The sequence below is a fragment of the Gracilinanus agilis genome, chromosome 2, assembly GCF_016433145.1.
Source record: "Gracilinanus agilis isolate LMUSP501 chromosome 2, AgileGrace, whole genome shotgun sequence".
Taxonomy (NCBI): domain Eukaryota; kingdom Metazoa; phylum Chordata; class Mammalia; order Didelphimorphia; family Didelphidae; genus Gracilinanus; species Gracilinanus agilis.
Genome location: NC_058131.1, coordinates 115528133 through 115537717, shown reverse-complemented (window position 1 = coordinate 115537717; position 9585 = coordinate 115528133). Strand labels below are relative to the sequence as shown.

Genomic DNA, 9585 nt, shown 5'->3' with positions numbered 1-9585 from the left:
TTATTGAAGTCTTTTACATCATACTTATTTCTGGAAACACTCTCCCTCTAGATTGAACAAAGAAAAACAAGCAAAAATATGAGATACTGAATTTTATCCTAGTAGTCTTATTCTTTGCTGTATAAAAAGTTTGTTTTATTATCTATTCTCTGGGACCATTATTTTTTCAATGACTAAGAGTTTGGCTTCCTTTTAGTGACTTTTTCATTTATATTGTTATAGTCAGTGTCAAATTGCTAAATACTGTCAAATGGTTCCACATCAGCAACTGATTAAACATTAAAGAAGAGATTTCACCATCTGCTTTGCTACTGTACCCTAAAGTCCAGGAATGGGACCTTTATATCTGACTTGCAGCTGAAACCATCCATACGTATTATTTCCCCCATTAAAATATGATCTCTTTGAGAGGAAAACTGTCTTACTTTTCTATTTGTGTACCCAGTGCTTTGCATTGAGTAAATATTTAATAAATGCTTCATTGTATATATTGTCCTTTGGGCTGTATTTTGATCCACATCAATTCATGCAAATACAGGGCCTGGTATCAGTAAAGGATATGTTCCCAGAACTACCCTGGATAACTGACATCCCCGATATAAGGGAACACCTCCTGACCCCATATATACATATATACTCTCTCTTCCTACTCCTGCCCCTTTGGGGATCCTACTGCATCACCAAAAAGGGGGGGGGAGGAGAAAGTGAAAGTGAGTGAAAGTGAAAGCAACAGAGGTGGAGAAATTCTAATACTTGATGGTTGACTATAGATAACTCAAACCTTGGAAAACAATACCAAGGATAAGAGATACCTATTATATTCAAATTATTCTTATTTCTTAGGCAAGATAGTATTCCATTCATTTAATTTGCCATGGTTTTTCAGCCATTTCCCAATTGATGTTTTATTTTCTGTTCTTTGCTAAAACAAAGCATTTTTAAATTTTAGGTTGAACCATTGTTTCTGACTTTCCTCTTTGAGTTAGTATTTGCCAGGAGTGAAATTCCTGGCACACAGGGTATGAATAGTTTATTGACTTTTACATAATTCTAAATGTCAAAAAAGGCCAAACCAGTTCAAAGCTCCATCAACAGTAAATTTGTACACTTTTTCCTCATGGTGTACATCCAAAGCCCCAAGTTCAAATACTAACTCTGGTACTTACTTTGTTTCCCTGGGAACCACAGTATTTTGCTCTTCCAGATGATTTTCTTATTATTTTTTATAGCTCTACAAAGTCGTTTCTTAGTAGGTTCATTTGTGTGGCTTTGATTAAAAAATATCAATTCTGATAGTATTTATTATATTGGTTTGACCTACCCATGAGCAATTGAGAAAATAAATGATCAATCACGTAGTTCTCTAGAGATATGATTAGGGTTTTGATGTTAAAAGATCACTCTATTGCAAATATTGAATAACATGGAAATAGTTTTAGAACAGTGATGGGCAAACTTTTTAAAGAGGGGGGCCAAAGGAAAGGAAATGCTCATCTGTCAGTCTGTTTCTAAGGCAACTCTTTCGAAGTTTCATTGTATTGTATCCTCCTCATTGTATTCATCAGATTAGGAATAATGTCCCACAGCCAGACAGAACATTTTAGGGCCCCCCCCCCCATCTGGCCCGCAGGCCATAGTTTGCCCATCACTGGTTTAGAACAATGATACATGTATAACCCAGTGGAACTGCTTGTCAGCTCCAGGAGAGGGGAGGGAATCATAAATCATGTAACCATAGAAAAATATTCTAAATTTTAAAAAGATTTAAAAAAAAGAAAATTGTCTATTCATGTCCTAGGACCATTTGTTATTTGGGGAATAGTTTTTATTCTTGTACATTTGAATCAGTTCCTTATATATCTTGGTTAGCAAACCTTTATAAGAGAAATTTGTTGCAAAATTTTTCCCCCAGTTCCCTGCATCTCTCCTAATTTTAGCTCTTTTGGCTTTCTTTAGACAAAAACATTACTTTTATATAATCACAATTTATCATTTTATCTTTTGTCATCTTTTCTATTCTTTGGGCATTAACTCATCCTTATCCATAGTTTAGGTAATTTCTTCCCTGATCCTCTAAATTGTCTTTGGTCAGTAATTTCTTGTTTATTCTTCATGTACAAAAAAAAGAGGACATTTGGAACAAATAATACAAAATGAAGTGTCATATTACAACAGATAACAAGTTGTTTTATAAGTATTTCATATAGTAATATTGTAGTAGATTGGTCATGAAGTATGTGGAAACATACTTATCCTTCCATGTGGTGCCCTTCCCCAAAATGTAATCCTTTATTTTTATTCCCTCCAATATCTTTTCATAAGATATTCAAAACAGGTAATAAAGGACTGAGCCTGACACCAATACATCCACAAAGAAAAAAAGGGGAAGGAGAGGGCAGAGATTGGACATCCCAACTGATGGATAATCCTTTTCAGTTGTTAGAGTTTAAATTTCGCAACTTGTCTTAAGCAGTCTTTTCCATTCAAAATAATATGGCAAACAAAGTAGACATTTATTCAGATAGTCACATACAGTATACACACTTTCCTGTCTAAAGAGAAAGCATATACTTTGATAGAGAAATAGATGGCTATCCAGTAAACATGAAATGCACTCTCTCAGAGCAGATTAAATTTTGCTTTCATATGTCTGCCTTGAGGTGATACAGTGAAAGGTAGATGATTTCCTTAAAAGTTTGATTAAACTTGCTAATAAAGTTCACTTTCTGAGTGGTTCACAATAGTACCATTCTGTGAAATTATAAACGTCTAAGAGGGTCCAGGTTTAATTATAATTTTTTAGGAAGTATACTCTTTGGCAGATCCTTTCAACTAAGGTCTTCATAAACTTAATACCCTACCAACTCTAAAACCTTCCCAAAGGGCAAAAGCAGAAAAGCTGCATATTATATTTTAAAATGGGGAAGGTAAGACTCAAATAACTCAACTAAAACAAAGTTTTTTGAACCCACTTATTTTAATAAATCTCTTAATCCTATAGTAATCATTTTCTGCTTTACATGCACTATGTAGACAGGCAAAAAAGCTTATAAAAGTTTAAAAGACCATATATTTTTTTAATTTTGTAAAGCTATCCAGTCTTTTTTCCATGGGTCCTAAATTTATTCCCTTTTACCAACTTCTCTCCCCTGTCATATTAGAAATCTGAAAAGTTAAGTATAAAACTATGTTTTATTTTTAAAATATTTTCTCATTTTCCTATCTCCCATGCCAACCCCCAATATCTTATGGGGAAAAAAATCTAGCTCAGGACTTAATCCATAAAATATTTCTTCTTAATACCAGATCCAAGAGATATATAAGATAAATATCTAAAACTTCTCAGTACTGGTACTAACTTCAGCATATTTATTCACATTAAGGTGTCATATAAGGTAGAAGCACAAAAAACATCAACAGAACCAAAAATAAGGCACCTGCCTTTATAAGATGACAGCCAAAAACTAGTTGTAACACCAGCACACCTGCCAGTGAGGGACTATAGCTGAGAGAGAAACATTATTATTTACTCTTTCAATAGATGAACTAGCTTGAAATTCTAGAAATAATTTTTTGGTTCTAATTATGAACATTTTGCCTCAAAATCCCATTTAACACAATGGTTTTTCAAGGGAAAACATAAACTTACTCTGTGAATATAAAACATGAGATTAACTCGTGAACTTGTCACTTCTTTCTAGCAGAGCTTTTTGTCAATATTTTTCTGCAAAACTAAAACTGAAAAGCTATCAAAATGCACAATCTTTCATTTCCCAGGAATCTTTTGAAAATTGTAAAAGAACTACTAGATTTGGTTCACTTAATTAAACTCTTCATGCAAAACAATATTTGTGGTAATTCCATGCCCACTGCCTCTGATTGCTCTTTGCGACATATAAATATCTATTGCTAAGATCCCATTTTATAACAACTCAAAACCTTGGTTCAATTCAATCTCCCATTAATTTTAGATATGGGTAGATATGGACAGGTGGTATGAATAGCAGGCTGTGTAGAACCTGCCTACATCAAGCTTTTCATCCCTTCTTTTAAGGCTACAGAAAATCTTGACACAAGGAAAGGCAGCTCATTGTTTTATTAGATAGACCTCCCCTGATCTTCCCCTCCGCCCCCTAAAAGTAGTCATTTCCAGTGAGGGTTCCACAGAAAGTTCATATTGTATGACATTTTATTTAGATTCCATGCATGTATTTTCCTGTGTAGCCACAAGGTTAAGATCCATTCTTTCTGGAAACTCCAGCTTCTCACATACTGCCTCCTTTACAGGTAGGTATTGTGATATTTCATTGGGCTGTGTAAAGAGGGCTGGTGGAACATGCATTAAATTGGCTATTTTGCTCTCCCTTGAAGTGTATTCTCTTAACATGTAAGTCTTGTCAGCCTCATGGTAGAGCCTTTTGTCATTCATCCTGATGAGCACGCCACCAATTCTTAAGAAAAATCTCAATAACAGGAAAAAGCTAGAAGGCATCACTCTAATTTTCACACTTAAGCTTGAAACTCCATGATCATGAAGTTCATCTTCAAACAACAGAACTTCTTCAAAAAATTTAATCTGTTTCCTGGCTTTCAATTTCTCTGTGTCTATATGATCTGTTGTAGGCACAACCTTTAACTTAAGAGCTCCACCAAGTAATGTTCCTTTGTAATCTGTTGTATAGGTCCAGTCATATGGTCTAATAATCTCTTTGGAGTGCTCGCCCTCCATCCTGCTCTCTTGCCATTCTTTAGCACATGCCACCTTGAGTACTCCTTGGTAGTTCTTTACACACTTTAAGATATCAGTTGCATTGAACTCAATTCCAAAGCCAGAAACATGTTAGATTTTTAAAACATTGTCTCCAAACATCATTTCAAGAAGAGATGGCACAATATGGAGCTCATCAGCTAATTTCTCCACATTGGCCAACTTCATGATGGGTGTCTTGGCCACCGTCAGCTTCCAGGGCCTGAAGGAGAAGTCCTGGTGGCTGCTCTGGAAGCCGTAGATCATCATGGCCACGGTGGCGGGGCAGAACCAGCATGAGTGGTGAAGGCCTCCCTTCTCTCCCGCCCCCTAAATTGTCTTTGTTATTATCCTATATGTTTAAGTCATCTACCTATTGGAGTTTATCTTGATTTATGGTATGATTTTGATCTATAACTAGTTTCTGCTGGAGGTGCTTCCAGTTTTTACAGCAGTTTTGGTTGAATAGTGAGTTCATAATCCTGTAACTTGGAGCTTTGGCTTTATCAGTTATAAGGCTACCATGTTCATTTGCTTCTATATGATGTGTACCTTGGTGGTCTATTGACTATCTTCTCTAGTTCTTAGTATAATGTAGTTTTTAATAATGTCTGCTTTGTAGTATAGTCTGAGATCTGGTAATGGTAGGCCGTTTTTCTTCCCACTTTATATATATGATTTTCTTTACTGTTTTTGGCCTTTTGTTTGTCAAGATGAATTTCATTTTGAATTTAAATTAACTTTAGTTAAAATTTGTTCTAGTTCTAAAAAATAACCCTTGAATAATTAGGTATGGCATTGAATAAAAGCAGATTTAGTTAGTATTATAATTTTTATTATATTGGACCAATCTATTCTTAAATAATAGATATTTCTCCAAATTACTTAGTTCTATCTTTATTTGTGTTACAAGTTCTTTTTCTTTGTATTTATATAGTTCCTGTGTTTGTTCTGGCAGGAAGACTCGGGGGTATCTTATACATTCTGCAGTTATTTTTAAGTAGAATTTCTCCTATCTCTTCCTGATAGGTTTTGTTGATAATATATAAAAATTCTGAAGATTTGTATGAATTTATTTTGTATTCTATTACTTTGTTGAAGTTATTTTTTTTCAATTAAATTTTAGTTGACTGTCTAGAATTCTCTTGAGTAAAAAAAAAAAGTGCTAATTTTGCTTGCTCTGTCTATGCGTATTGTCCCAATTGCTTTTTCTTGTCTTTTTTGAAAGAGCTAGCATTTCTTTGTTATAATTTTGTTAAACAATTTTGTTAATAATGAACATCCTACCTTTATCCTTGATCTTACTGGAAAGGCCTCTATTTTATCTAAATTACATAATGCTAGCTCTTGGTTTTAGATAGGTACTATTTATCATATTAAAGACAAGCCTGTTTATTCTAATACTTTTTAGTATTTTTTTTTTAAACCCTTGTACTTCGGTGTATTGTCTCATAGGTGGAAGATTGGTAAGGGTGGGCAATGGGGGTCAAGTGACTTGCCCAGGGTCACACAGCTGGGAAGTGGCTGAGGCTGGGTTTGAACCTAGGACCTCCTGTCTCTAGGCCTGACTCTCACTCCACTGAGCTACCCAGCTGCCCCCCACTTTTTAGTATTTTTAACAATGGGAGTTGTAGTTCTTCAAAGTAGATATATCTGTTGATACAATGAATAGATTATTTTGGGGGGGTTATTATTAATATGGTTTATTATATTCATAATTTTCCTGATAGTGAATCAGCCCTGTATTCCTGGTATAAATTTTCTCTGGCTATAATATATAAGCTTTTTTATAATAATCTTTGCTAATAGTTTCTCTAAATTTTTTGCTTTGATTTTCATTATCAATATTGCTCTATAATTTTTTCTCTGATTTATCTCTCCCTGGTTTAGATATCAAGACTATATTTGTTAGGGGCAGCTGGGTAGCTCAGTGAATTGAGAGCCAGGCCTAGAGACGAGAGGTCCTAGGTTCAAATCTGGCCTCAGACACTTCCCAGCTGTGTGACCCTGGGCAAGTCACTTGACCCCCATTGCCTACCCTTACCACTCTTCTGCCTTGGAGCCAATACACAGTATTGACTCTAAGACAAAAGGTAAGGGTTTAAAAAAAAAAGACCATATTTGCATCATAAAAATAATTTTGAAGAATTGCCTTTTTATCAATTTCTAAATAGTTTATTGAGTAATGGAATATTTAACAGAATTCATTTGTAAATCCATCTGGTCCTATATTTCCTTTTCCTTTGATACTCCATTTGTGGTTTATTCAAGTTCTTTACCTGAGAGTGTGTTATTTAAATAATATAGTTCTGTTAATCTGGGTACTTTATATTTTTTTAGATGCTTGTTCAAGTCATTTACATTGTCAGTTTGTTAGCATATAATTGGACAAAACACTTATAGATAATTTCCTTTATTTCTTCCTTTGTTGTGATTTCTCCTTTTTAAATTTTGATTTTGACAATTTGGGCTCCCCACACTCCCTCTTTTTTTAAAAACAGAGTATGGAATATTTTATCCATTTTCTTTCTTTCTTTTTAATATATTCTTTTGTTCATTTAATTTGTAATTGAATTATTTGATTCAATGGTTTTTAAAAAATCTCCCTTTTGATTTTCAAAATTTCTATTTAGATTTTTAATTGAAGTTAAAATATTTATTCATTTTCTAATTTTTTAGTGTTGAATTCCTTATTCTTTGATCTGTATTTTTTTCTCTTTTATAGATGAAATTTTTCAAAGATGAATTTTTTTCTCCCAGGATTTTTTGGCTGCATTTTAAAAGTTTTTTATGTTATATCATGACTTTTTTTTCTGAAACTTTATTTTGTTTATATTATTTGTTCTTTGAACCATGAATTCTTAAGGATTGTTACTTAATTTCCAGCTAAGTTTTATTACTTTCTTTAAAGGTCTTTTACTATATTTAGCATTTTATTACATCATGGGTGGCAAGTTATATATTTAATATGTCTGTTTTCTGCATTTCTTTATTCTATTTTTATGTCCTACTACAGAGTTTGGCAAACTATTACTTGAGGGACAAATCTGGCCTGCCACCTATTTTTCTATAGCTCTTAAGCTAAGAATTATTTAAAAAAAACTTTTTAAGACAAACTAACTGTGTGACCCTGGGCAAATCACTTTACCCTGTTTGTCTGAGTTTCCTTATCTGTAAAATGAACTGGAGAAGGAAATGGGAAAACACTTCAATATTTTTGCCAAGAAAGCTCCAAATGGAGACACAGAGTCAGACAAAATCAAAATGACTGACAACAACAGACAGTAAACTTTATTTGAAAATGTAAAAAACATTCTACTTCCGCAGCTGCCATGGGCAAGAGTTTGTAGACTCCTGGTAGAGTTCATTGGCAATCTTTGTAAAGGTGCCATATAAAAAATTTTAAGCCCTTACCCTCTGTCCTAGTATCAATTCTAAGACAGAAGAGCAGCAACTGATAGGCATTTTGGGTTAAGTGATTTGCCCAGTGTCATATAGCTAGGAATTGCCTCTGGTTAGTGAGAGTGAAGCAGAATCACTTTCTCTCACTGGGCCAGTTGTGTAAATGTCTTGGAGACAATTGATATATAAAATCAGTATCTCTTTTATTATAAGAGGGGATACAAACTGAGGATCAGAACATGGGGTCCCTAACTCTAAGGCAGTGATGGACTTGGTGTGTCAAAATTTGCCAAAAAACTGAGCATAATTCGGGTGGTGTGTCACTTTGAGGAAAAAAAAAACACCATAATTTTGCAATATTTATAGTTTTAATAACAAAAATATGTAATTGTAATATATGACTTTAATAAACCAAAATAGGTAAATTAATATATGTAGAATTGTCATCAATAGTGCACAGAGTGTCTATACTACACTACAGCAAATGTTTCATCCTTGGCATGTGGCCCCATACTTCATTGAAAATGGCTACGTGTGTTGGTGGGTCATAGGTTTGCCATCACTACTCTAAGGGATCTAGCTATTCAGCAAAAACCCCTCTACATCCCTTGCAAAAGGGAGCCTTTGAGTTTTCCAGCTAACTTACCAGCTCCCTAGTTTTATCTAGTTGTTCCCCCAAAGCTGACTAAACCATCTATTTATGACCCTCAGTAGTTAGTTTGATATAGTCCAAAAGCTGTCTCCAAAACCCATTATGAGGATAAGTCCACCCCAAGGGGTCTGACCCCTGAGGTAAAACCTCAGAGCTGATATGACAGGATTTTTTAGATAAAACTCTTCTGGAAAGCACAGTCAAACAGAGTACCTCCAAAGTTGATATAGGGGTTCCTCCTTCTCCACATTCAGGTTGAGGTAGCTAAGCTCCTACAAGCCACCTTTCTTCCACTATTCCAGACAGGAAGAGATCCACTTCCTCCTCCAGGAAGTCACTGACTCCCAGTTGTCACTTCCAAACTTCTTTCTCTGCCTAAGATCCTTTCCCCTTGAGTTCATAGTATGTGCCTTAAAGACAGCCTTCCACTTCTCTTAATTTTATTCTATATCTTTATCCCATTACAGAACCCAATTTGAGTCCAGTTCTTCTCAATTCCAGGGCTAGAGCTCTAGCCACTGTGCTACCTAGCTGCCCATAAAATACCTTTTATGTTTGAAAAATACTCGTCCTTTCTGTTCTCATTCAGTAATCATCATTCTCTCACTGTCCTGCCCCCATATAAAATCTGTTGCTAAGGTATGTTGATTTTACCTTTTTAAGATCTTGCTCATATCCCTCCCCACTTTTGTTCTATGACTTCCATTACCCTGGTGTAGTCCCTCATTACTTCATGCCTAGACTACTACAATAGCCTGCTATTGGTTCTCCCTCCCACAAAGCT

General features: G+C 34.7%; 1 pseudogene; it reads right to left on the bottom strand.

The window, feature by feature from the left end:
- Window positions 1-4189: 4189 nt before the first annotated feature.
- LOC123234726 lies at window positions 4190-5017 on the bottom strand (annotated as a pseudogene).
- Window positions 5018-9585: the final 4568 nt, after the last annotated feature.